Source organism: Pan paniscus, chromosome 23 (genome assembly GCF_029289425.2).
Source record: "Pan paniscus chromosome 23, NHGRI_mPanPan1-v2.0_pri, whole genome shotgun sequence".
Taxonomy (NCBI): Eukaryota; Metazoa; Chordata; class Mammalia; order Primates; family Hominidae; genus Pan; species Pan paniscus.
Genome location: NC_085927.1, coordinates 55,866,293 through 55,891,709, shown reverse-complemented (window position 1 = coordinate 55,891,709; position 25,417 = coordinate 55,866,293). Strand labels below are relative to the sequence as shown.

General features: G+C 52.6%; 4 long non-coding RNA genes across 5 annotated transcripts; 3 read left to right on the top strand and 1 right to left on the bottom strand.

Moving 5' to 3' along the window:
- On the bottom strand, nucleotides 1-6,654 carry LOC103785083 (uncharacterized). The gene is made up of 3 exons (XR_004669396.4): nucleotides 6,399-6,654; nucleotides 3,382-3,480; nucleotides 1-3,268 (listed from the first exon to the last, which is right to left on the bottom strand). It is a non-coding gene; the product is annotated as an uncharacterized LOC103785083 (long non-coding RNA).
- Nucleotides 2,042-4,582, top strand: LOC134730103 (uncharacterized). Its single transcript, XR_010111772.1, has 2 exons — nucleotides 2,042-2,573; nucleotides 3,812-4,582. It is a non-coding gene; the product is annotated as an uncharacterized LOC134730103 (long non-coding RNA).
- On the top strand, nucleotides 6,498-20,021 carry LOC129395184 (uncharacterized). 2 transcript variants are annotated; one of them, XR_010111771.1, is made up of 4 exons: nucleotides 6,498-6,569; nucleotides 8,418-8,484; nucleotides 8,596-14,402; nucleotides 15,740-20,021. It is a non-coding gene; the product is annotated as an uncharacterized LOC129395184 (long non-coding RNA). The 2 variants fall into 2 exon arrangements; XR_010111770.1 differs by lacking the exons at nucleotides 6,498-6,569; nucleotides 8,418-8,484; nucleotides 8,596-14,402 and adding an exon at nucleotides 14,414-15,601.
- Nucleotides 20,022-21,105: 1,084 nt separating this feature from the next.
- LOC117978715 (uncharacterized) lies at nucleotides 21,106-25,040 on the top strand. Its single transcript, XR_004669394.3, has 2 exons — nucleotides 21,106-24,296; nucleotides 24,839-25,040. It is a non-coding gene; the product is annotated as an uncharacterized LOC117978715 (long non-coding RNA).
- The last annotated feature ends 377 nt before the right edge of the window (nucleotides 25,041-25,417 follow it).

Below are 25,417 nucleotides of genomic sequence, written 5' to 3'. Positions count from 1 at the left end.
TAAAGACATATTTAAGATATAATTTCAGTAGTAAATAAAAAATATGGGTTAAGTATAAAATACACAAAAAAAGGAAAATTCACCTACATGCCGCAATCCAGAAATAATATTCTGTTGTATTTCCCTCCCAACCATTGTTCAGCACACATATACATACACAGACATGCCTTACATATGTATATACTGTAGGAAGGTGTTGTATCCCGTACACACCCATACCATTCCAAACTTTTTGTCAATACCATTTTATTATTATTTATTTACTTACTGAGATGGAGTTTCACTCTTGTCACCCAGGCTGGAGTGCAATGGCGCAATCTCAGCTCACTGCAACCTCCACCTCCTGCGTTCAAGTGATTCTCCTACCTCAGCCTCCCGACTAGCTGGGATTACAGGCACAAGCCACCACACCCGGCTAATTTTTGTATTTTCAGTAGAGACAGGGTTTCACCATGTTGCCCAGGCTGGTCTCGAGCTCCTGACCTCAGGTGATCCACCCGCCTTGGCCTCCCAAAATGTCACCACCGTTTTAACGGTGACACAATGTTCCATTATTTCACTATGGGATAATTTACTGTCATGTCCCCTATGATTCCCTATGTCATGTCTTGCTAATATTTGTATACTGTAGTGAACACTGCAACCTATGATCTTGCCTATGAAGTTTGTCTGCAACTTGGGTTATTAATAAATCTCAAATGATCTATTGTTAAGACGTTGAGGCCACTGCATTATTCTAAGCGGGTAAAGGTAGACCCCATAGACTTCATTTCTCCTATCATGAACGTACCCGGCTATTCTAGAAATGCCTTTGGATCAGTCACTCAGAAGGCAATAGGGAGGTCTGTGTGGTTCCCCCTCCAGAGGCCTGGTTCTGTGGAACTTTTTCCTGATGGACTTGTGGGGTCGGCCAAGGCACGTGCATGATTGTGACATGGTATTGGGGGATTGTGCCCTTGCACTGAAGTTCTGGTGGATTTCTGCCTACCAAGCCACTTGGCACTAACCCCCAACCACGCGGCGGGTGTAAGTCAGGGCCATAAAGCTGAACACCTTGGAAACATTATCCCAGCAGTTCCGATGAAACTTTGCACGTCTAAGAAGCGGTTTGTTTGATTTGGCCCAAGCATCTTTCTTTGCTTAGAATTCAAGCATTGAAGCTGCTTTTTACACTCTCTCAGCACCCCCCTCCCAATCCGTGCTGCAGTGTTCCTGGGTTTTCTGTCGGGGACAGCCTGCCTGCATCTTCCCACCTCCCAGCCCTCTCCTGCACGGGAAGGCCTAGCGCGCTCACCTCCACAGCTCGGGCCCTGCGAGATAATGGGTTTCATGCCACTCACTCCGGCTCCCTGATGCCCTGAGCCCACCTGCAGGCCTGGCTTTGCCGTGGGGCTGTGCTGGCCGTGTGTCTGGGCTGCCCCAACCGGGCTCCCAGCACAGCAGGACAAGGAGGCTGGGTGCCGTGGAGCCTGAGGTCTTCTCCCTGAGCACCCAGACCCTGAGCCGGGCCCTCCTGAAGGAGGCAGCAAGAGAGAAAGAACTGCCACTGAGGACCAGAGGGGCCAAGGCGACAAGGAGGACCAATCACAAAAGCCCACGGAGTTATCTGAAAATAGATGCTAGGAGAATTGATGAAAGCCGCTCGGCAGAGAGCAGAGCCTGGAAGGAAACACAGGAAAATGTGACCAGAGCTTGTCTCTGCGTGGGAGAAAGGATGAATAATTTTTCCCTTATGTGCATTTTTCTGTATTTTCCAAATTTTCTATAGTGAGCATATGTTGCTTTCATGATCAGAAAAGGACTATATTACTGATATGATTCTATTTATTATAAGTCAAATAGATATAATTCATTATGAGAATGAAATGAATTATTGTTAACAGTTATGAGATTAACATAAACAATCACTGTCATGTATTGCCAGAAAAGTTATTAAGATGATAGCAGTTGTTCTCGTGTCTCCAGCACATCCCCCTTCAGAGAAACTTTCAAATAGAAAATGAAACTGGGCATCTCTGCTATGCAAATATTGGTGGCTGTTGTCATATTCCTGCAACAGCCCTTGACAGTGGGCTGGGCTGGGTGCTGTTCTCACTTTAAATCCGGGGAGCTGAGGCTTGGAGGAATAAAGGGAACAGCCCCAGGACTTGAACAGAGCCCTTGGGTCACCCATGTCTCTACTGCAGCTTCCAGGCCGTTTCCCCTGGGGATCCAATGTGTTTCCTGTTGTCCCCAATCTTTTAAATTTTTTTCCATTATTAGAGTTAGTACCAGCAGCCAGGGTGGAACTGCAATTCGTGAAGATTGCATTGGCTTGCTTTAAAAGAATGGTATCTGTACGGGTCCCTTAACCATTCGAGGGGCACCGTCGGGCTTGTGGGTCATGCTGGGAAGTGGCCCGGCTGCCTGTGACAGTTTCTCAGCCAGGCAGGGACTCTTTTCCACACGATGACATCGGAACTGAATGCCACACTCCTTCTCCTTGGAAGAAAAAATTGTGTGTAGGACAAGGACTCAGGACATGGGTGTGGAAGAATCTCTGTGGTACGAGCCCAGCCTGGAAGAACTCTCAGGTCAGAAACACCCCTTTTCTGACCTTATTTTTGAAAAGTGGGCCATTTCCAGCCCCTAATAACGGAGGGGGACCAATCTCCAAATTCAATGTACTTCATCTTAAGAATCTTTCTTTAAAAGTGAGTTAAAAGGCAAACTAGCATGCTGTTGTCTACTCTAAAAGGCAATTTCTAAATTTGGATTAAAAAAAAAAATTGTACTCTAGCTTGAAAATCCAGTGGCTCTCAGAATGCAAGTAAGATACACCACTCTTTGTGCTAAAATCATCTTAAGCAGTTTAAAATAAATCAAAACAAAACGATGTGAGCCGAGCATATGTCTCCCATCCCTTGTGTTTTGAAGGCCGAGTGGGCCAGGCTGCCTAGCACAGACCGGTTCAGTCCGAGAGCCGCCTGGGCCCAGATCTCGGCAGTCAATGATTTTGACAGAGGGCCACAATGTCTCCTGGACCAGAGAGACCTGGGTCTTTTACTTTCCAAAGATGGCCTCGGTTCTAGACAAGGATTAAATTATAAAATAAATCATTACGGAACATAATCAACAGGTAAGATGAATAAATTGAAGACATTTATTTCCTCCAAGAAAAATGTCTGGCACTTGGAATTTTTAAGCTGCAAGTAGATGTACACATTTTCAAAAGATCTTTCTTTTCCTTCGCTTCCTCACACTGGGCACAGCAAAACATCTCTGCCTTCTAAAATAAAAACACATGCCACTTTAATTTAGCAAAGAGAAGCCAGAATGCAGAATCTTTGCAGAGATTTTTTTTTTTAATTAAAAAGAGAGACTGACAACTTCATTTTATACCTTTTCAGGGGAAGTGACCCTCCTCCCCATGGGTCAATAAGTTAATGCCAAATCGCGGCAAAACGGCGAATTCCATCTCTGAGGCTCTAGAAGCTCAATCTAGAAGGAGAGATTTTAATTGTAACCCCTAAACAGCAAATGCTGACATTTGTCTTGCTTTCAGATAGTCTCCAGACTGGGCCAGAACATGACTAATTTATTTTATCTTATCCATCTATCTAGGCACAGGATTAAAATATTTATATCAGTCTGTTCACTTTAAAATGTGCAGTTACAGACACCAGCTTCAGGGCCACTCCTTAATTTTTCACAGTTTTGGCTTTTCATTGTTTCCAGAAATGCACAGTCCTTGAATGGCGAATACTCGCAAATGCTGATGAAATCTTTAAGTGAGGAGCCTCTAAACTAATATGAAAATCTCCCCTCTCAGGCTGCGTGGACGTTGCCCAGCCACGGTGACGGAGCTGTTCCAATGCCTGCTTCCCGAGACAGGCCCATGAAATCATGCAGGCTTGAGCCCGGCTTCTAGAAGGAGCACGCCTCTGGCCAGGGTGGCTGGTGGAAACCAGCCCTGGCCAAGGGAGCCCCGGCCAGGCTGCCAGGTAGGCAGCAGGCGGCAGGGGGTTAATGTGGGGAGCGGGCAGGGGTGGGGTGGGAAGCCAGCTGGGGAAATGGGGGCTGCAGGGCCCAGCCCGACCAGGCACAGACACAGGGGGCTCTGTCTGCTTGCCCGCTGCCCTGGCACTGTGACTAACCGCCCCACTATTGTGAGTCTGAAGTCAGCCCTTTGTGTCGTCCCCTGGCGTCTGGGAGCACAGCCGAAGAACCCTTTCCAGCAGCCCCCCTCATTCTGGAACCTGCAGCCCCAACATCCATTCTTTCAGCTCTCAGGGTTGCTGGGGGCTGATGAGCCAGTGGAAGTATCCCTTTCCCTGGCCAGGAAGGGCCACCAGCAAAAAAGAAGCAGAAAACCAGTCTCCCCTACTCTGGGTGGGGAAGTGGGGGGCACAGGGGCCTACTAAACCTACGTGACCGCCGTGGTAGCTGCTCCACACGCAGCAAAGGAGCCGCTGAAATGGGGAGAGGCCAAATCGAATATGGAAAAAATGGCAAAATATCCCGTTCACAGTTTCATACGAGCAACACACTGAAATAGGATTTTGGAAATTTATATTAGATTAAAATGAATTTTAGTACTAAAGTGAATCTTACCTGCTTATTTTCACTTTCTGAAAATGTGGCTATTAGAAGATGTTAAATGACAGATGTGGCTTGCATTTGTGGCTCGCGTTGTTTTGTGTGAGCTCGTGGGTTTGGGGGTGCTGGGACCTTGAAGGCTGCTTTCTCCTAGGGAGACAATGGCACTCCCTACCCATCATTGTCAGGAATACCAGGCCCTTGCAGCCACACTGTCTCCTGACCCTGGCCTTGCATTCCCTGTTTTGAGAATTGGGACTTACACACACAGGTGTCTAGGAATCCTTTGTCAAACACTGGCATGCACACGAGTATGCCTGCACAACCCCGTGCACATACATGGACACGCACAGACATACACAGCCCTGGCTCCTGTCCACCGCAGGCTGGAGCAACCTGTCCCAGCTAGCCTTCGTGGAAGCCAGATTCACAGGGCACCCAGATGCCCTCCAAACCCCCCCTGGACCCAGACATCTGACCCTTTGTCCTGGGACAGACAGGACCAACCCAGGCCACAGCCGCCTTTCATGGGCCGGGGCACTTTTGGCTTCCTGGTTCCCTTCCTCCATAAATACTAAAAATTCTATTTTATGACTACATCAGACTAAAGGCCAATAAAACCAGGTCGAATTCATTGTCATATATTCATTATTTTTATAGTCATTTTTTCTTCTGATTTTAAAAGAAATTAAAATGAAAACATTTCATGGGCCCTAGGCTCTATGCCTCGTGGGCTTGTGGGCCCAGACCATCCCTCTGAGCTCCCATGCCCAAACCCATGCCCCTGAGTCTCACCCAGCGAGGAGCACAGGGGGCTTGCCTGCCGTTTGTCCAGTGACCAGATACCTTCTGAACTCATTCCTTAAGTCCTGCCCTGAATATACAGTGTGTGAATCCCTCACCAGATGCCAGAAAACGTTCCACATTATTTTTAAAACAGAAGTCAGTCAGGAGGAAGGCCTGGGATGCCAGTGTGGTTGAAGGCCCCAAGTCAGTGGGAGCTAAGACCCCCACCGGGTACAGGGCTGGGGTCTCCAACCGGGGACCTGGACACCATGTTTAACACCAAGAGGAGGCCAGCAAACAGGCGTGCTGCCCTGGGTAGCGACTGGTACCGTGAGGTGCAGCCTCCGAGAGCACCAGGCCCCTTCTGCCTCCCACCCTCCACCCCTGCTGCAGGTGCTGCGGGGCCCCCGGTTCCGGATGGAGGTGCAGAGGAGGCTGGGCTTTCCGGCGTCCCCCAGAACGGGCATCGGCTGCTCTGGCCTTTCCCTTCCCAGGGTGCCACGGCGCCAGGCCTGGGCCCAAACCCTGCTCAGGAAGGACGGGCCGGTGCAGGAGATGGTTAAAATTCTGCATCCTTTTTGCATCCGCCTCCAGAGGAAGCGCTGCTTTCTCCCCCCCCCCCACCCCCCCAACCCCCCCACCCCGCGAAGCAGGAGGAGGGGGGAAAAAAGCTGAGAGCAGCAATTTGCAGGCCTTGGGATGTTTTTCTCCTTGACAGCCCCGGGCCCCGCCTCGCTCCGGCCCTTCCTCCGACTGTGCGGCTGGCCCTGTGGCCACGGCTCGGTGTCTGCCGCTCCTGCCCGGGCCCCTGCACACGCGTCCTCCCCTCGGCGGGGAGGCCGGCTAGGGGCAGGCGGGCAGCGATGCCTGCGTCGGCCACAGCTGCCTGGCACTGCCCTCCTTTGTGCCTGCCTCCTCTGCCAGCCTCCGCTCCAACCTCCCCCCCCCCCCGCAACGAGGCCTGCTCCTGGGCCCGGCCGCAGGGCCCGTTGCCCACAGAGCGCCCACCCTGCGCCCACCCGGGGTGCCCTCACCTTCTGGGCCCCTGGCTCCTGGCCTCGGGTCCTGCTGGTGCCCAGGTCGCCCGGCCCCGTCCTCCGTGCTCCGCGTTTGCCCCACCCTGCTGCCCGAGCTCGGCGGCGAGCCTGGCACGGTGCCAGGCTGCCTGGGAGCCCAGCCCGGGCAGGGCGAACTTTCCAGCGAGGGTGTGTATGGGGGGGAGCTGCGGGGTGAGGGTGGTGCCAGGGGAGGGAGAGGGCCCCAGGTGCCCGGCGGCCGGCCCCCGGCCCCCAGCCCCCAGCCCCTGGCCGGCCTGCGGGGGCCTCCCCTGCCTCCCGTCCCCCGAGTCCCACAGAGGCGCAGACAACACGAGCGCTTGAGTCCCAGCAGCCATGTGCAGGAGCCGGCAAACAAACAAAAGCCCTTATTTATTTATTTAGTTCACACTCCCAGATAAGGAGGCGCCTTTTGTGCACATAATTTCACACACATCAGAACGGAGGCGATGCCACGGTACTCCCCACAGCCCGAGAGCCCCGGACAGCCGCCCGGCCCTCATGAATAATTGCATCGCCTCGGCCTGGGCATTTCCATATTTAAATTGGGCAGCAGCGTATGATTAATTAAGAAGGAAAAAGGCAAAAAGGAAGAAAAGCAGTGGGGGTGGGGAGCCGGACACTCTGGGCAGCGCAATGTGCCAAGGTGCCCGCGGCAGCTTAACTCCTCCCATGCCAGGGCCCAGGGGGAGGCCACAGCAGGGGCTGGGAGGGGAGGCTCCCAAGACCCTCAGCCTGGAGGGCGGCATGTCCTTGCCTGCTGTCCTGTGTCGAGTGCCACCCCAGCCTCACATGCTGCCTGGGGAAGGTTCTCTTCCTCCTGTTCGTATTCCGGGCAGCTCACCATTGCTCAGGTCAAAATGTGCCATGCCAGTGCTGGGGAAAGAGACACACCGAGGCCCCCCAGTGGGGCACTTCCAGCAGGAACTGACCTGTCTTTTGCCCTGCACAGCTTCACCCCACACCCCTGCCACATGCAAGCTGCAACGCTGCCCTGCCTGGGGAGGCTCTGCGGCCCATCCCCACTCTCACAAGCCTCCTCCTGCAAAGGGCTGGCTCTTCTGGCCCTGAAAGCAGCCGGCCTGTTCCGGGAGTGGGGCAGGAAGGCCTGCCACCCTTCTAAAAAGATTTTTGGCTAAGTGAGTGCCAGGAAAGACTATATTCCTAAGGCAAGAAGTGGCCCCGGATTTAGAGTCTGGCCATCACCAAGGTTTGGCCTTATTGTTTGCCATTTGTGTGGCCTGAGGCAGGTTATCTGGCCTCTCTGGGCCTCGGTCTGCCTGGTTGCAAAATGGGAATGATATGAATGCCCACTATTCCTGCCCTGTGGGGTCCCGGCGAGCAAGAGCAGCTCCTGGTTGGCAGAGAGCCTGCCTGAGTTCCCAGACCCATTGTCCTTGGGGTGGGCTGAGGTCTGAGCCAGAACAAGTCCAGATAGACCCAGGACCATGCAGCCCTGCCCCTGCTGAGGCCCCAGGACACTGGTCAGAAATTTGCTGAGAAAATAATCTGAATTCTTGTGGCCAAGAGTGTCCTAGGGCCACCAGGCCTGGCTTGGTTGTGGGGGGCCCATCTGCCCTTGAGCGTATGCAGGGGTGTGTGGAGTGGGAGGGCTCTGGGGCAGGACCAGCTGCCCAGCAAGAGCCTCCTAGGGGTCCTCTGGGGTCTGGGCAGCATTATTATCACCCCCCCTTTACAGCTGGGGGAACTCAGGCATAGAGAGTTCAGGAGCATACCTGAGATCACACCAAAGTGGGGGCCCTAGGATTTAAACTCAGAGCACCCCAAATCCCGTCCCAAGGCTTTTCTTTTCTCTTTTTGAGATGGGGTCTTGCTCTGTTGCCCCTGCTGGAGTGCAGTGGCGTGATCACCGCTCACTGCAGCCTCAACCTTCCAGGCTCAAGTTATCCTCCTGCCTCAGCCACCCAAGTAGCTGGGACTTACAGGCATGTGCCACCATGCCCAGCTAATGTTTTTTTTTTAACCTTTGTTGCTCAGGTTGGTCTCAAACTCCTGGGCTCATGCAATCTTCCTGCCTCGGCCTCCCAATGTGCTGGAATTACAGGTATGAACTACCGCGCTCAGCCCAAACCCAGGGCTCTTAACCACCCTACTATGTACTGTGCTGGCCCCCGGTCAAGGGAGAGAACTCACGTCAGGCAAAAATGTTTTACAGAGAGGCAGCTAAGTCTTTTCCACAGTGGATGACACAGTCCCCCTCACAAACCACCCCACAGATCCAACCCCAAGGATCTCTGCTTCTACGTGTGCCCATGGGGCAAGGGATGCAAAGCACCAGGCGATGGAGCTCAGAGGATGGCACTCTTCCAGAGAGCTGTGTGTCTCTGGGAAAGCTAACACACCTCTCTGAGCCTGTTGCTACAGCTTTACCATCAGCGATGTGACTGCAAGCCTTCTCAGCTGCCTGTCAGCAGATGCACAGGCCTGTGCACAGAGCTCTGCGGAGACCATGCCGACATCGCCGCACACCCACCCTCCTGCTCATGGGACAGACCATTCACACCTGCTTTACCACCAGCCACAGGCTTGTTGGAAGGAGCAGACTCTTCTCCACGGACAAGCCACTGCCCCTTTGAGGGCCTCAGCTTCCTTACCCTATGAGATGAGGAAACAGATCTTCCCTTCCCACGGGACTTGGGGGATGAAAAGGTAACCTCCATAAAGCTGCCCCTGGTGTGGGGAAGCCACCCCATAGATGACATTTCCCGCCCCCCCCCCCGGCCCTCCCCCTAGGCCCAGAGCTCTACAGAGTCCTCAAGCTGGTGTCCCTCCAGGCTAAAACGCTTCCACCCCCTGGGCAGTGCACTACAGGGTGGTGGGGAAGGGGGCCATCTGTGGAAGAAACACAGGGCCTGGCCTGGGGTTCTGGGCAAGACCTCTGTGACCTCAGTTTCCCCAGATCCCTCCAGGTGTGACCTTGTAGATGGCCTCTATTCTGGATTCACAGCTGCTAAGGAGGAGGAAGAGGACACTGAAGGCATTCCTTCAGTCCCCTGGGGAGGTTCAGATGCTCAGACTCCCTGATACCACCTTTCCTGGGCAGAATAAAGTCTCCAAGATGTCCAAGCCCTAATCCCTGGAGCCTGGGAAAGTGTTACCTCCCAGACCAAAGGGACTTTGCAGGTGTGTGATTGAGTTGAAGATCTGCAGTGGGAGGGTAGCCTGGATGAGCCACGTGTGCACAAAAGCAGAGACTCCTTCCCAGCCGTGGTCAGAGACAGAACAAGGGGACGCTGCTGGCTTTAAAGACGGAAGAAGGGACGAGGAGCCAAGGAGTGCAAGTGCCGCCAGAGGCCAGAAAAGGCAAGGGATGGATTTTCCCCCTGGAGTTCCAGGAGGAACCAGCCCTGCCAACACCTGGATTTTAGTCCTGGGACCCCACCTCAGACATCTGACCCCCTTGACTGTAAGGTAATAAATGTGCGTTGCTTAAGCCACCTTAAGTCAGCCATAAGTTGTTACATGGCTGCCACAGGAAACTAGCAGGCCCTCCCCTCTGGCCCCAACATGCCCAGCTGCCTGTGAAGGGGAAGAAGGATGGCACAAGGCACGGCCCTCATCGATGTGTTCACACACCTTGCTCCCCTACTGAGCTGGCCCTGGGGCTGCAGACCTGATCCCTGCTCTCAGGAGCCTTCGCCAGCTGAGAGACGCCCGCAGAGCCTCCCCTCCACTGCGGAGGCTCGAACCTTCCCTCCTGCTGCTGCTGCCCCATCCTCTCCTCTTCCTCCTGCTGCTGTTTGTTGAGTGCTCCCTGTGAGTAGGCACCAGGCTAGTGTCCCAACCCCAGCCTCATAGGCTCAGCGGTCAAGCCAGCCGAGCAGCCACATTGTGGACCCCTGAATCCTGCCCACGGTTTGGCAGGACAAAGGGTCTTTTCTGCTTCAGAGTCACAAATGTGTCCTCCTCACAATAAGGGTGGCATGGAGGTCCCTGGGCCAGTGCCTCAGCCTATTGAGCCTGGGGTCCTTGTCTGTACAGGGGGATGAAGGTAGCACCTCACAGATGGCGATAAACCCAGCCAGTGCAGGGCAGGCAGTCAGCGCTCCAAACTTGCTTCAAGTCTTTGCCTATGCTGCCAATCAAGTCAGCTGTGGGAAGAGTCAGGTTTTTCTCTTGAAAGTCAGGGCCGGGCACGGTGGCTCATACCTGTAATCCCAGCACTTTGGGAGGCTGAGGTGGGTAGATCACAAGGTCAGGAGACCGAGACCATCCTGGCTAACACAGTGAAACCCTGTCTCTACTAAAAATACAAAAAATTAGCCGGGCATGGTGGCACGCGCCTGTAGTCCCAGCTACTTGGGAGGCTGAGGCAGGAGAATCACTTGAACCTGGGAGGCAGAGGTTGCAGTGAGCCGAGATCACGCCACTGCACTCCAGCCCTGGACGACAGTGAGACTCTATCTCAACAACAACAACAACAAAAAAAAGTCAGATGCAATGCCAGGGCTGTGGTGTGGGACGGTCACCGCATGAGGCATGGGGGCTGAGGTACTTGGCCAAGGGGATTTTTCAGAGACCACCCCAAGAGTCTTCTGGAGCCAAAATATCACCCCTAATGACTTAACTGGGAGCCCCACCACTAAAGCAGGGTTTCATCATGCTAGGAAGTAATCAGAAAAGTGCAGACAAATGTTCCTGGAAGTGTTGCCTACAATGGCGAAAACTGGAAATAACTGGGAAGAACCCAAGTGCCTGATAATAAGGGGTTAGTTAAGGACCTCTGTCCAGTGGAATATGCTAAATAGTCATGAAAGTTCATTTGCAAGACAGTGTCTTCTGACTTAGGAAAACATTGTGATAAAATATTAATGAAACAAGCAGAAGATAAAATGATACACCTAATAAGATGTTAATTTTGCTTAAAATATGTTTTGACAGACTAGGTGTGGTGGCTCACACCTGTAACCCCAGCACTGTGGAAAGCTGAGGTGGGTGGATCACCTGAGGTCAGGAGCTCGAGACCAGCCTGGCCAACATAGTGAAACCCCATCTCTACTAAAAATACAAAAGTTAGCTGGGCGTGGTGGTGGGCGCCTGTAGTCCCAGCCACTTGGGAGGCTGAGCCAGGAGAATCGCTTGGAGCCAGGAGAATCGCCTGGAGCCAGGAGAATCGCTTGAACCCAGGAAGCAGAGGTTGCAGTGAGCCGAGACTGCACCACTGCACTCCAGTCTGGGCGACACAACGAGACTCCATCTCAAAAAAAAAAAAAAAAAAAAGTTTTGACAGAAGCTGGGTGAGGCCTTCCCAGTGGCTGTCTCTGAGTGTGCTTTCATAGGTGATTGACAAATGTTTTTCTTTTCTGAGGACTCAAAGTGTTCTAAAATGAGCGTGGAACATCAATGATGGCATTAAAGAAGAAAAAAAAAAAAGAATGGCAAAGATGAGGAGTTGTACTCCTTCACTGAAGCTGCCTTTGGTCCCTCCCTGGGCCTCAGCATGCGGCATGAACACGTGTGAGGGGCAGGGCTGGCTTTGTGGGTTTGTGACCCATACCACCGCACAGGGCCCTGAGCTTAGGAAGGCCCTGCGTTCGGAAGGGCCCCAAGCTCGTTTTAATTCGCACCATCGTCACCATCTTGTAATTCTCAGGCATTTTCAAACCAGGGGGCCACATTTTCTTCTTACCCTGGGCCCTGCAAACTCTATAGCCGATCCTGGTGAGGAACCCTGGGCCTCCGAACACCTTGACTTTTCTCTCCAGTTTCCTGAATGCCACAGCCAGCTTTCTGGGATAGGTTTATTTCCCATGCAGTGACTCCTTATATTTTGTCCAGGGTTTCCAAAATCAGGGGCCCAAGGACATTAACCTCAAAAAATCAAAGCATATATTGGCTGTCCCCCGGGACAGTGGCTGCCTTGTTAGGAGGTGGGTGGGGTCACTGGCACAGCCCTGGCATTGCTAAATGGGCTGTTGGCAAAAAGAGGAAACAGGGCTCTGTTCTGTAAAAACATGCATGAGCATTTGCAGTGCTTTTTCTGGAGACTGAAATCTTTCTGTACACCTCACCAAATTTTCAGAAGTTTCTTATGAGGTATGTGTTTTCTCCAGTAAAACCAGGTGCCTCTGACTCAGGGGCACTGCCTATGGACCTGTCCTACATCTCTTTCTACCAGTTAAGGCTCAAGGATGCCTGGGTGACTCTGTCCTACAGCTTCTGCAGCCACACTGCCAGATAGGTGGTGAGCTGCCTGTCTCTGGAGGCATTCAACAAAGGCTGCACAGGAAACACCTTCTCTGGCATTAGCCTAGAGAAGCTCACCTGAGGGTGTCACTGCACAGGGTATCTGGCAGCTTCTAAGGCAGGACCTTGTCGTCTTATCTCTCTGTGCCCAGTACTCCATGCAGGAGTATAGGTGTGGGGGAGGTGTTCAGTGACTGTTTCCTTTAGGGTACGGAAACAAGTGCCAGAAGGTGGTGAGGTAAGCGATGCAAAGTTGACATGAGATGCAGGAGAGAAATTCCTGAGCTGCCCAGAAGCAGGTGATGTGTGAGAGAAGCCAGCAGCCACGGGCCCCTGGAGCAGCAGCCGCTGATACTGAGTGCCTGCCGTGTGCTAGCGGAGTGATCGATGTTCACAGCGATTGTCACCGTTCTCCCAACAACGCAACTGAGACAGAACTCTTTTTGTTTGTTTTGTTTGTTTGTTTGTTTGTTTTTTTGAGACAGAGTCTCGCTCTGTCACCCAGGCTGGAGTGCAGTGGCGCAATCTCGGCTCACTGCAACCTCCGCCTCCCGGGTTCAAGCGATTCTCCTGCCTCAGCCTCCTGAGTAGCTGGGACTACAGCTGTGTGCCACCACACCTAGCTAATTTTTGTATTTTTAGTAGAGACAGGGTTTCATCGTGTTGGCCAGGCTGCTCTGGAACTCCTGACCTCATGATCTGTCTGCCTCGGCCTCGCAAAGTGCTGGGATTACAGGTATGAGCTACCACACCTGTCTGGCAGAACTCTTATTAAGCCCCTTTTATGAGTGAGGAAACTGAGGCCCAGAGAGGTGAGGTTACCCAGCTAGAATGAGGTAGCGCTGGCAGGTGAAGGCAGGCCTGCCTCAATGCAGAACTTCCCTATAAGCCCAGGATTTTTGGCATGCTGCGACTCTACTGCCTGGGACATGAAGAAAGTTCAAGTTCAGGTTCACTTTCTGCATCCTATCTTTCCTTCATTATACCCTGGGCGGGTATAGAAGCTCCCCCAGAGGGTTTGGGGATGGGGCAGGTCAGGTTCCTCATTTTAGGGAGATTTTAACTTTAAATGGGCTCAAGCAAGTGTTAGTTACCTGGACAGTTCATGCCTGTGGAGGCCGACCCTCCCTGTGGTGCTGGGTCCATGAGATACAGACTCTCCTGCCTCCCTCCTCCCCAGATCCACGGGGTCTCCTGCTCAAATCTTGGGCTGGGGCCAGGGTCACTAAGAAAGCTGCTTTCTTTGAACACTAACCAGTTCAGGCGTACAAAGGAGTTGCAGTCTCGGGGTGGGGGCATGGGTTGGGTTCAACCCGAGAGTGTTTCCTCTGTCCTGCAATGTGTTCAAATTTTGGACATTTCATGTACAAATCTGGATTTCTTCTGAAGTCAGAAGCTCTAACAGCCCCAGCCCTTATCCTCATGGCAGCAACAGGCTAGAGCCAACTGGGCACTCTGTCCCCTGCCGTCACTGCAAACACCCTCTGTGCTCCAACTGACGCCTGTAGGCTGCCCTGTGACAGCCCTGCCAGAGAGTCCAGGGACATGGTGGGGTGACCCACTCAGATTCTGGCTGGCCAGCCCTCTCGGCTTGGGTGCTCCCCTGAGGAGGACTTTGGGAGCGTAGGCACCCAGGGATGGAAGCAAGTTAGCAATGCTCTCTGGAAGGCTGGGGACCTGGCCACCACTGGGAGCAAGACCTGACAGATGGTCCCTGCTGTGGTTGGGGGCACCTGATCAAACTAGGAGGCTTGTGGAGGCCCAGGCCCAGGACAGGTCTGTGAGTTTCTAGGGCTTTGCCACCGCCGACTGGTGGGGTAGGTTTCTACCCCAGGAGTGCCCCCCAGGGATCAGACCAGTCACAGGGACAGAGGCCTTGTCTCAGGCAGAGAGAGTGGCATGCAGAGAAGCTAGCTGGAGGTATGGGCTGGGCCTGTTGCAGACAGGAATAGGGGAGGCAGCAGGGTCCCTCACCCGCTCCCCAAGGAACAGGCCCTACAGGGCCCCAGCTTCTCCTCCTCCCCAGGCCCTGTCCATGGCTGTCCTGTGACCCAGCACCTGCCAGGCTCACTTGGCACTGTGGTTACCCCAAGCCGAGCCGACAGGACAGTTGGTGGCCAGGGAGTCTTGCTCAGGGTGGTCACCCAGGACGGTCAAGGGAAGTCACTCAGGATGGTGCCGGGGGTGTGGGGGGATCAGGAGCAACTTCCACCTGAGCCCCAGGACCGGAGCATTGCAGCGGCGAGGGGCTTGCCTCCTTGTGCTGTAGGGGGTCCCTCATCCCACAGGCCCTCACCTCCTGTGCTGCCCCTGGGCAGCCTGGCCCCGGAGGGTCAACACCTGAGGGCCCGAGGGGCATCCATGCCCCCTCCTCCTTCCCTCCAGCCAAAGGTGGGGGGCAAAGCGCAGGGAAGAAAACACCAGGAGAAAACCAGAGAGCTCTCGGTTCTCTTTTAAGAGCCCTGATGGCCGCAGCGCAGAGCCCGAGGGGAGGGAAAATGTCGGGAAAGATTCCCTTCCGAACTTTGCGAGTCTTTGTTTGGGAGGCTGGGGGCTGACTTCGCCGGGCCGGGCCGCGGGCTCGGCCGTGCGCTCCGGTGCAGCGGCCGAGGAGCCCTGGCGCCCGCCACCCCGGGACACGCCCTCGCAGTCGAGCCCGGACCCCGACCCGGACCCCAGCGCCGCCGGGCGAGGGCGGGAGGGGTAGCGCTTACCAGATCGTCCCGAGCGCGCCGCGGTCCAGGCGGGCACAGCGCAGGGTCAAGTTCACGTCCGGCCCGCGCGCTGCCCGAGGTCCCCGGGCGCGGCTGGGGCGGCGGGAGGCGCGGGAGGCCGAGGTCCGGGTGGCCGCCGCGGCCGCCCCCGAAGCGCTGCTGTCACCCCGGCCGCGCCCCCCAACTTTCTGCACAGTCGCGGAGCTGGAAGTTTCCGGGCTTCGCGGACACGCTGGGCTGGGTTTCAGTCGCGGCTCCGAGGTTGGCAACAAAGAGGGAAAGAAGGAGGAAAAGCAGGCCGGGGAGGGGAGGAAGAGAACCGCGCGGAGGCCGCGGAGCCGAGAGCCCCAGAACTTCCAATTCTACCCAGAAGCTTTTTTCGTTGTGTTTTTCTCTTAGGTAAACAAGCAAGTTCCACGCCCCAGTCCTGCTGGGGCCTTCGCCAGCCACCGCTCTGGGCTCATCTCCCGGCGCCTCCTCGGGGCACCTGAGTGTTTTAAGCCCACTGCCAAGTGTTTCGGACACAGGTTTTTTTGCGGGGTGGTGAGGTTGGGCACAAGATGCTTCCTAAAAGGTTGTTGGCACGCAGACCATGGCCCCAGTGACGGCGCGGCAGGCAGGGGCTTGGAGGAACACGCTGTCTTTGTCTCGTCCCCAAAGCACCCGGCCGTGGGTCACCCGTGATCCCTGGAGTGGAGGGACTGTTGTCACCCCTGGTGCTCCAGGAGAAGAGGTTCCATGCTGGGTCCCGGGCCCAGGCCCACGGTGCCCTCAGCCCGCAGTTCTCCACCTTGCGGAATGATTTGCTGGCCCGGCCCAGCGCCCCGGCACCACCATTTTCTGCCCTCTTTTCCCTGCCTGGCTTCAAACCCTCCCAGGCCAGGGTCCTGAGGAGACACCTGGGCTGGGGGAGGCAACTGAGTGGCCCCAAGCCTGGGAATCTGCAAAAGTGGCCAAGCCACATCTCTCGAGACTGCAAGGGCCCTGGAGGCGCTGGGAGGCACAGATCTGGCTGCCAGCTGGGCCTGAGGCCTCCCTTTGTCCGTCCTTCTTGTCCTTCCTCACCAGGCGTGTTTATGGAGAAGACACTCCGGGCCAGGTCAGCTCCTCCAGAGCACTATTTCAGGCTGGGGAGAATGCGGATTTTTTTTCTTGTTTTTTAAAGAAAAATGAACAAGGAGCCTGGTTGGGGATTGGGGTGGGAGGAATATTTGTCTTTTGTCCCACAAACGTGTGTGATGCTCCAAAGGGCTGGAGAACCTCTCTCTTAAGTGGATATTTTTCCCCTCAAACGACTTCTCCGACATGATCCTCTCTGAGGTTGGTCCCGGGCTTCCATACGTGATTCATGGAAGAGGTCTCAGCCCCAAGAGCCCCTGAGGGTACTGTCCACTCCCCCTGGAAACTTCCAGAACCTGACGTGGGGCTGAAGACATAGAGGTAATGGGGGTGGGCTGGTGGGGCGCTGGCTGGGACAATGTGTGGAGCCCTTGTTTTCAGAGCTACAGATGCTTGTCAGCTGACAGTCCGTTTCCAGCATCCACAGTGGACCTCCTTTGGGGGAGCATTTACCTGCCAATGAACCCCAAGATCCTTTCTCAGAGGCGGCGGGATGAAGTTTTCCTTTTTTTTTTTTTTAGTTTATATATTTTATTCAAACCAATATATCCAAAATATTATCAGTTCAACATATGATCCAGATAAAGATTAATGAGATACTTTATATTTTCATACTAAATCTTTTTTTAAATTTTTGTGAGTACATAGTAGGTATAAACATTTAGGGATGAAGTTTCTTACTGTGTTTTCCCAGTAACAAGCACTGGCATCAGCTGTCATGATTTCTCCCCAAGGCCTAGGATGGTCAGCCTCGCACGCTCCACCGCAGAGTGACTGAAGCTCTATCGAGGTGTGGCACGAGCGTGTTGTCATTTCAAGAGAATCTGCAGCCTCCCTGGTTTTTAATGAAAGCTCCTATGCAGGGCCTGGCCCTTTCCTGGGGAGGGAAGCCTGGCTGTGTCTCCCGCTGCATCCTCACTGGGAACTTCATTCCTGAGCCGCGACCGCTATTTTTTGGATTGGAAAATGCCTTGGGAACGGCTCATCTTCCTGCGGCTTGAGCCCATTTGTTTTCTGACTGGTGGTCACTGGTGATTAGAGTGTGTCCCAAAGGGAACTGTCACCTTAGTTCTATCATACGCTATCAATAACTTGTCCAGGGCTGACTTTGTGGCTGTGTGGCCTGCCCAGTGGTAGAGGGCCGGTGTGCTGAAGGGCCCCACACTCAATGTTTGGCTGTCCCCAATCTTAAAATTCTTAGTCATTCTTGAACAAGGGAACCCATATTTTCATTTTGTTCTAGGCTCTGAGAGTTACATAATTGATTCTGACTCTGGCTGTTGGTCAACAGTGTCATAAGGTAAAATAAGGTAAAAATCTATGATTTTTATATTTCTTTTTTTTCTTTCTTTCTTTTTCTTTTCTTTTCTTTTCTTTTTTTTTTTAGACACAGTCTCGCTCTGTCACCAGGGTGGAGTGCAGTGGCGCAGTGGTGCGATCTTGGCTCACTGCAACCTCCGCCTCCCGCGTTCAAGCGATTCTCCTGCCTCAGCCTCCTGAGTAGCTGGGACTACAGGTGCGCACCATCATGCCCAGCTAATTTTTGTATTTTTAGTAGAGACGTGATTTCACCATGTTGGCCAGGGTGGTGGTCTCGATCTCCTGAACTTGTGATCCGCCCACCTCGGCCTCCCAAAGTGCTGGGATTATAGGCGTGAGCCAACATGCCCAGCTGATTTTTATATTTCTTTTACTAAATTCTGTTTACAGAAATAATTCCAGATTCTATGTAAGATACAAATATTTTAACTGAAGATCATTGCATTTAGGGAAAATGTTCACCTTTAAGAGACAGGGGCTGGGCGTTGTGGCTCACGCCTGTAATCCCAGCACTTTGGGAGGCCGAGGCTGGTGGATCGCACGAGCCCAGGAATTCCAGACCAGCCTGGGCAACACGGCGAAACCCTGTCTATGCAAAATATACAAAAATTAGCCAAGCATGGGGGTGTGCACCTGTAACTCCCAGCTACTCCAGAGGCTGAGGTGGGAAGACTGCTCAAGCCCGGGAGGCCAAAGCTGCAGTGAGAGACCTTGTCTTAAATACCAACAGGCAGGAAGTCGTTATAAGCATAATACAATCCTGGATGTTGGAATCATCCCTGTCCAGCCTTGGCTCTGCCACGTGGGTGCTGAATGCTGCCTCAGGGACCCTGGTGCCAGCTCCCACCTGCAGGGTGTTCTGAGGAGCCAGCATGCTGGGAGGGCCTAGCAGGAGATGTGGCATGAACCAGGTATTCGATAAATAAAAAGTGCCTTTGATTGTCACGTTTATCATTTGACATGTAGGCACAGGTGCAGTTTGATTATTTTTAATGTAAGTCTATTTTATCTCTTCCCATTATAAAAGCAATACACACTGTTATAGACGGTTTGGAGAATTCAGGAAAGAAAAAGAAAAAGAAAAAAATTCCTCCTAGGCCCTCTGCTCCAGAGCCTCCAGCCGTCACATGACAGTGTATTTCTTTACAATTACAGAAATAGATACGTGACTGTTACATTTTGAAACTTTTTCTTTTACCTTGACTTATTTTTAAATAGAAACACTAGTGAGGCCCCACAGAACTGAGCAGAACTAATGACCCCCCATGTGGTGGAATAGTTCTGAGCTGGCCACACTTTGGATGCAGCCTTCCCCGGCAAGTCTAAACCCAGTCTCTGTGGCTGCCTGTTCACAGGGACCGTGGACTGTGATGTTTACAGTACGAAAGCACTGGGAGAGAACGCTACATCACAAAGTGTCCTTAACCTGCTGCCGCCTCAGCTTTCCCATTTGTGACTTGGTTAAAAAATTTTTTTTTGACAGTTTTAAGCTCTTATTTTAATTTCCACAGGCTGTTGTAGAATCTGCTCAGCCAGGGAGGGGAAAGGAGTCGGCAATCAGGTCTCCTCCTGGGCACCTTTGTGAGGCCAGCTGGCGAGAGTGGGGGGTGACACTGAGGTCCCAGCAGCTCCAAATGCAGGCAGAGCCCTGTCCTCAGAGAAGGTCACAGCCTAGCCAAGCCCAGCCAGGTGGATGGGCCCATGGAACGCACAGGAACCTGGAACGGAGGTTGAAAGCAGGAAGCACAGTCTGTGACTCCCCAGCCCACTCTTCATTCGACCACTTGGGGCCCAGAAGCTTCAGGAAAGGTGCACAAGGTCACTGGGTCCCAGTACGCCAAACAGGAAGGTCTGGTCCAGGGACAGGGCTCTTCCCGACTCCCCTTAGCCACGCGCACCAGAAGTTCTGCAGTGTCCAGTGGGCATAGCAGTCCCCAAGAATGACCCAGCACTGAAGCTGAGCCAAAGAACTTGGGGAGCGAGCCACACCCCCTCACTCCCTCTTCGTCTGCTCCAGACTTGCCAGGCAGTTGCTTTTCGTGGGAACCGGGATGTCCTCACCACCCTGTCCAGGGCCCAGCCCCATGTCCCTGGCCTGCTACAGCTGGAAAAAAAAAAAGAGATATGTTTGTTTTTATTTGCTTATAAAAAGAAAAGTGTTATATATATAACATATTATACCTCATGAATAAATACAATTGTTTGTCAATTAACAATAAAGAAAAATATAGCAAGCAAAAAAGACTCCTCTTCCACAAAAATAGTGTTCATTACAGAAAAGTACAAAAAAAAAAACTAAGAGGATATTTAGAATTAAGAAAAAACTAAGAGGATATTTAGAATTAAGAAAAAACTAAGAGGGTATTTAGAATTAAGAAAAAACTAAGAGGGTATTTAGAATTAAAAAATAAAAAGAAAACAATTACCCATGAGGTAATTACTGAATGCATTTGGTTGAAAGTCCTTCTGCTATATTTTCCAAACTGTATGTGTATATATGTGCGCATGCATATATGTGTTTGTGTGTGTGTACACATATCTATATGAATGGACCATATCGTAAGTTATAAATGCATACATATATTCATGTACATATAATCATTAGATCATACTATAGGTTATTTTACAGTCTTTTTGTTGAATACGTTGTGAGCATTTTATGTCATTATTATTTTCTACAAGATTTGAAAAATAAAGTATAAATACCAGTTAATTTTTGAAATCAACCTTATTAAGGTATAAGTTCCATGCAGCAAAATCCCTTTCACCTCTACTGTTCGATGAGTTTTGACAATGTATGCAACCGTGATACGTATCACCACGATCAAGAAAGAAAACATCACCACAAAATGTTCCCTAGAGCCCCTTGCAGGCAGTCTCTGACTTCCTGGCAGCCAGCAATCTGAATCCAACCACCGTAGATCAGTTTCAATTTATTAAAAAAAAATTTTAACTCATGGAGTATAAACTCTTGCTCGGGATCCTGCTATCTATGTTGTTGAGTTTATCAATAGCCCATTCCTTTTTACTGCTACGTGATATTTTATCATATGCCTATTGACATTTGTTTACCCACTCATATACTGATGGACAATTGAATTGTTTGTGTTGTCTGTTTGTTTGTTTTTTGAGACAGGGTCTCACTGTCACCCAGGCTGGAGTGCAGTGGTGCAATCTCGGCTCACTGCAACCTCTGCCTCCCAGGCTCAAGTGATCCACCTCGGCCTCCCAAAGTGCTGAAATTACAGGCATGAGCCACTGTGCCTGGCCTGTTTCTGATTTTTTAAAATGTTTGCTATTGTGACTAGAACTTTGTGAATGCCAATTAATTTTTACAGTGTTTTAATGAGTAATGTCATCCGCACGTGCTGTGAATGCCCACGCATGTGGGCACAGCCTGTGCGTTTCCTTCCTGGAGCACTTGAGATGGGGAAACCAAGAGATAGGGGGTGAAGAAAGGAGCCAGAGGCCACACAGCTGGTTAGGAACAGGCTAGGGGAACCCAACCTCTAAATCCCAGTATTCCAGGACAACATGCTGCCGTACTCTCACAACACTTGCCTGTACCAGAAATGCTTGTAATTTTCCCACACAGAGAAATTTCCATGAAAATCAAGTTGTGGGCTGAGAGATGAAAGGCAGCCTCATGTTAATTAGGCAGGCTTTGGTTTGGTCCGTCCACCAAGCTCAGGGGTGTGTGTGAATATCTCTATTTTCATACACACACGCGCACGCACACACATACACACACACGGACACGTCGCTCACACCCACCAACGCCAGTGGCGATGATCCAGTCCAGATCCTTTCTATACTGCCTTCAGAGCACGTGGCCAGACTGGCTTCTGACTTTACAGTCGTGGCACATGCTGGCCCTGGACAGGAGGCCCTGGCTTGGCTTCTGAGCATCCATTCAGCAGACTTGTCTTAAAGGATGTCTGATTATTTCCGCAAATCAAATCTCCCCTCAAGGACAAAGTTCAGGCTGCTGGGGAGATTCAAAGGGATGATCTGTCTGCAAGACGGCTGCTTCCAAAAAGGTGTCACAGCGGCCTGGGAGTGGCTGTGCCCAACAGAAGGCAGGGGAAGAGGAGGTGCTCCTTGGAGTACGGGCACCCTGGGTGTCTGTAGAGGATTCTTGGGCCACTCTACAATAGCTCAGCATTGAAACAGAGACAATGTTTGATTTTGCTCACTTATTAATTAGCTCCTAGTTATGTGTCCAATGGGGCTATTTCCATGATCTTATTGAATCCTAAATAACTATTGTTATCCTGCTTTTACAGATGAGAAACGTGAGGCCCAGAGAGGTTAAGAAACTTGCCCAAGGACACACAGCAGTGGGTACTCAGTCCAAGAATGCCCACTCTTTGCAGACACAGGCTTCTCATCTGAGTTAGAGGTCTCTGCCCATTTGTGGCTAGCAGGCTCCAAAGAACACACGTTCACTTGGAGCTAGCTCGGGTAGAACCCTAAACAATTCTAGTGTGCTTGGAGGACACAAATGGTCCAGACCCCCACTTCCTGTTCAGGTATCTGAGGGGCCCTCCCTCCTCAGACCACATCCCACTGCTGAGCAGACCTCTAGCACTTGTCCTGGCCCCCATTCAAGAAGGCGAATGTCAGCTGGGCGCGGTGGCTCATGCCTGTAATCCCAGCACTTTGGGAGGCCGAGGCAGGCGGATCACGAGGTCAGGAGATCGAGACCATCCTGGCTAACATGGTGAAACCCGTCTCTACTAAAAATACAAAAAAAAAAAAAAAAAAAAAAAAAAAAAAAAATTAGCCGGGCTTGGTGGCGGGTGCCTGTAGTCCCAGCTACTCCGGAGGCTTAGGCAGGAGAATGGCGTGAACCCGGGAGGCGGAGCTTGCAGTGAACTGAGATCGCGCCACTGCACTCCAGCCTGGGCGACAGAGCGAGACTCCGTCTCAAAAAAAAAAAAAAAAAGAAGGCGAGTGTCCGGTCCCTGAGTTGAGCAAAGAAGAATCACCTCCGCTCAGCCCTCGGTCCACAGCCTCCATGGTCTTGAAGTCAGCGGGCCTAAGGAGGCCTCTGTCCACGGGAGATGAAACCAGGAAAGGAAGGGCCCATTCTCTCAGAAAACATGTGTTTTCTGTTTACAGAGGGACCTGTCCAGTTCCCATGCTTTGTTCTTTAATATGGAGCCAAAAAAAAAAAAAAAAAAAATCAAATGCGCAGCTTCCGCTCTGAGGTACACTTGAAGGCTAGAAAGTCCGGATTGCTGCGGGCTCATTGTGCTGGGGTGTCCTATCTGCTGCTGACGTCCAGCATATACCAGCCTGGAAAGCCAAGGAAAAAGCCAGACTGCCCCCTCCGCATTACAAGGGAGGACGGGGTACAGAGGGGAGAGGCAGCCTCGGCACCCTGGGGGCTGGCTTGACACTGTGTGAGCACACTGGGGGTGTTCTGTTGTACACTTGTAGCCCTGGCACCACAGGCCCAGCAGGCTTGGCGCCACACACCGGCCATTCAGATCCTGGGCAGAGGGCATCCTTTCCCACCCCAAGCAAAGGGAGGCAGAGTATTGGGAGATCTGGGGTAACCGGCGGGTGGGAATCTCCAGGCAACTTGGGTCAAGCTCAGGGATGCTGAGCACCTTCAGAGTTGGGAGAGGGGCTTAGCTCTGGGTAAGCGGGTCTTCCAACTTGAGGAGGCAGCAGTGAGCTAAGGTAATCAACAGAGCTGCCAGCCAGCTACACCTACTGAAGGGAAACTATCATCACAGGATGCCGGGTCAGCACACAGGCTAACCGCTGAGATTCAGAATCAAGGATCTGGGTCCAAATCTAGGCTGTGCCCCTTTGCCCTCCAGGACCTCTGGCAAGCTGCTTCTCTGACCTCGGCCCCTCATCTGTGAAAAGGGGTGGCATGCACGTTTATACAGCTGCCAGGAGTGCTGAGATAACACATTTACGTCTAAGTCCAGGATGGCCTGGCACATGCTTTTCAATACACGGCAGCTGCCGTTGACATCTCGGGGCTTTAGACTTCACCGATGGGGCACTCTGGCTAGAAAGAGCTCACCAGCTTAGGCTGTCACAGCCAGCGGAGAGGGGGTCCTACAATCCCTCCCACCCAGGGCAGACCCTGACTAGGACGGAAGGATGCCTCGCTGGGCCACACCTTCCTCCTTGTGCAGAAGGGGTGACATCAGTAACCGTGGTTGACAACGGAGCCTAGGGTTCTGATGTCACTTCTGCCCGGGTGGTACGTCCAGCTCAGGCTGAGACAAGGGGTGGCCCTCGACCCAGTGCACAGGGTCAGCCCTGGCTCCGCGCCTCCGACCTCTCGGGGGCTGCAGCAGGGCCTGGCACGCGTGTCCCCGGGGCCGGGCCGCTGGCCCCTTTCATCTCCGCCTCCCGGCTGTCCGGCCTCTACGTCCCGCGCACCTGGGGCCGGACGGGGACAGCAAAAAACCATCGCAGGAAGAGCGCACGACCTCGTTTGGGACCAGCCCCCCTCCCGGGCGGAAGCCGCGGAGCCTTGGACTGGAAGGTACCACCCGCTCTTCCGTCCCGCCCCGGAAGTCAGGACGAGGGCGCGACGCGCGGCGCGGTAGCAGTGCCGTAGCCAAAGGGGCGGGGCCTGGTGCAGCCGTGGGGCGGGGCCTCGGCGCGACCTGTTACGGAAGCCCCAGCGAGGGTGCGGCGGGCGGTGCGGACGTAGCGCCGCAGCTGAGGGGGCGGGGCCAAGTCTAGGGCCGGGCCTCTACGCTCCAGGGGCGGGGCCTCTGAGTGGCCGTCTCTTAGAGCCCAGGCCGCGGGCTGTGCGGATGTTGCGTCACAGTCGAGCGGGCGGGGATTGGGCGGGGCCTGGGCGGGGCCTCTGCGCGGCCCGCTCAGAAAGCTCAAGGAAAGGCTCGGCGGGCGGTGGCTGTGGGGCGGGGCCTGGCGGGGCCCGGGCGGGGCCGGGGCGGGGCCTGGACGGTGCCTCATTGCGGCCGCGGGCCGTGGGGCTGATTCCGAGCTTTGGCGCAAATTGGATCTCCACTTTAAAGTTTAACAACTTTTCCTGTATTTTCCCCCTCCCTAAACCAGGTAAAACAACCAGACAGTGGAGAATTTGTAAAACCTAGACGAGTACGAAGTAAGAAAAGGAGAAACCTTTCCGAGGCACCAGGGAAAATACTGGCCTGGAGTATCTTTTTATCTAAATATATAGATATTTACATCATCGGGATAACATTGTATATACGCTTGTGGCTACCTTAAAAAATAACATTTTTTTTTCTGATTGCAAGAGCACATGTTTATTGCATGAAATTTGGAAAACTGGAAAAAAATACAAAGAAGAAAAGTAGCCTGAGATTCCCTCACACGAGATCACCATTGTTAACATTTGACTTTCTTTTTACACAATTATGCATTTGTTGAGACAAAAAATGGATCATGCTGTAAATATTGCTTTGCAACTTTGTAACCGTGGCTATATTCTAAATGTCACACATCATTTAGTATTCATTCACAGCATTGTTTATGATCATACACAGCGGGGCTGTATTTTATTTAACCCATGTGAGATTATTGGATATTGATGTTGTTTTCAGTTTCATCTCTTCCTTACTTCTTTCTTTTACGATAAACATTCTTGCAGCTAAATCTGTGCATATCCAATCC